The sequence below is a fragment of the Empidonax traillii genome, unplaced genomic scaffold, assembly GCF_003031625.1.
Source record: "Empidonax traillii isolate 1590-97213 ecotype Southwest subspecies unplaced genomic scaffold, ASM303162v1 scaffold263:size1499331, whole genome shotgun sequence".
NCBI classification, from domain to species: Eukaryota; Metazoa; Chordata; class Aves; order Passeriformes; family Tyrannidae; genus Empidonax; species Empidonax traillii.
In genome coordinates, this window is record NW_020955456.1 from 1 (window position 1) to 2,292 (window position 2,292).

A 2,292-nucleotide genomic window follows, 5' to 3' on the forward strand; every position below is an offset into this window, starting at 1 on the left:
GGAGACAGGGACTGTCCCCACCCGCCACCACCACCACTACCACTGCCAAAGCCCCAAATTCTTAGACCTGGAGGAGTCACCACCAAATTCCATTCAACTGACAGAAAAGAAATCAAATCCTTTTAAAGAGAGCCCACTTTCCCCGCAAGAATGCTCCCTCGGCCTTTTGTTGCAGGGCTTTGCTTGCTCCCAGCAGCTCAGAGGAAGCTGCTCCAATACATTAACCAGTTTAACTTGCTCGTGACCCCCTCTGCCCAGCGCACAATGAAACGCTTCGCCCGCTTTTTTCCCTGGCTCCTTTTCAGGAGCTAAATCCCCCGCTGTTCCCTGCTCGCTGCCTCTCCCGCTCAACCTTTCTCAGGCCTCTGCTTCAGCCCCGGGAAAATAATGATGCTTTGCATTTGTATAGCCCCCCGGCCCCGTGGGATCTCACAGTGCCCTGTACGGATCGAATCGTGTCCCCCCGCCCCACTGAGGGGACCCGCAGTACCCCGAGGTGGAGGGAAAAAGCAATGTAGGGTCTGAGGCCACGGAGGGTGAATGGGGCTTGCAGCAGGGCCTGGCACAGAGCGGTGCCAGCGCTGGAGCACACTGGGGGATGATGGGGATGGAGACAGCACAGCGTCGTGAGACAGTTCAGTGCATCATGAGCGCTCATTACAGGAGATCTGGGTGCTGGGCGGATAGATGCTGACGTGCTCCACTCTTTGCAGCCACCTCAAAGGTACTGCCAGACCCTCTACTACACGGGCAGGAAGGTCTTATGTTCTGAAGGTGGTTTAGAAAAAAAAGAACCTTGGTAGATGAGAAAACTGAGCGCTTGCCCTGGCCCTGAATAGTGGAGCCCATCAGACAATGGGAAGTTAACCAAACCTGGGCCGGGAGCACAGAGTTCTGCCGCGGGGCCCTGCCGTTTTCCTACCAGTAATTGATGCAAAGTCTCTTTTGTGCTCTCAGAAAATCCCAGAGAGAAAAAGCGGGGGCTGGTGTGTGGGTGTGTGGGTGTGTGGGGGGGGTTGTTTAGAAGCAGACCACGGGCAGGATCCAGCTCCTGGGCTGCCCTCCTCCGACATCTCCCTCACAAACCTCAGCTGAGGTTTGGAGCAGTGGCTGCCCAGCCTCATGTTGGGGCTGAACCCCGTTAAATACCCCCGACAATACGACAGCGGTGAAATCGGCGCCTGACAGAGCTTTTAACCCCTGTCCGACAGAGCGCGTAAATCGTTCCAGGCAGACAATGCAGCTTTGCAGCTCGGGCACGGCATTTCTCTCAGATGACCTGAACACTTTATTACTGGGGATTTATTAACCATTTTTAGCGGCCCTGAGAACCTGGGAGCCTCTTAGGGACCACCTATCGAGTGCTGGGGTCAGGCTGCGAGCAGGGGCGATGCGGAGAGTTTAAACCAATTTAAACCGACCTAATACTGTGGTATGACTGAAAGGGAGATGCCCCACGTGCAGCCCCAGTCCCGGGCTGGTGCGGGGCTAAATCCATCCAGCTCCAGTGAAAAACTGGCTGGAGCCACCCCTCTTGGGGTTAGGCTTTTTGTACCCAAGAGTGTTTGAATGCCAACAAGCTGGGCACCAGATGTTTCTGAGACTATCCTCTCCTGCTCTCTGCCCACCAGGTACCACCCTGTGCCCACTGAGAGGTAAGCAGTGACCACTCACCACATCACCATTTCCCCAAGGGGACAGTGCCTGACTGGGGACACCCACGGGGCAGGTGAGGACCGAGCCAGGAGGCCAGGCGCCTCGCCACCATGGCTCACTGACCCTGCAGAGCCGGGCTGAGCTGAGAGGCAGACCCGGCAAGGGGGTTACAGGCAGTGCTAAGAAGCCAGGAGAGCCCTTGGTGCTGGTGGCAGCGCAGCGGCTCCTCAAACCCCTCTGCATCGCTCGGGGCTGCCGGCACACAGAGCCCATATTGTCACTTGCCCCGCGGCGCCGGCCAGGACCCCAACATCTGGCCACAGCGCGTGTCCCCAGCCAGTGCCGAGGCTGCGGGAGCGGGAGAGCAGCTGGTCGGGGGAAAAGTGCCTTTCCTCCCCTTTTGGCTCCTGGAGAAAGGGAGCCTTTCTTCATTCAGGGGTTTGCCGTTCGGGCTTTTCAGCTGCCTCTCGAGCAGCGGTTGCTGTGCCATCGGGTTGGAGACAAAGGGTGCCCCCCCCAAAAAAAAAAGCAAATTGAGGTTGGAAGGCTGGGCTCCACAGCAATAGCGGGAAGTGGGGAGTGTGGGATTTGGTTCCTGTGTTTGTATGGTCTAACTGCCTTTTTTTTTTTTTTTTT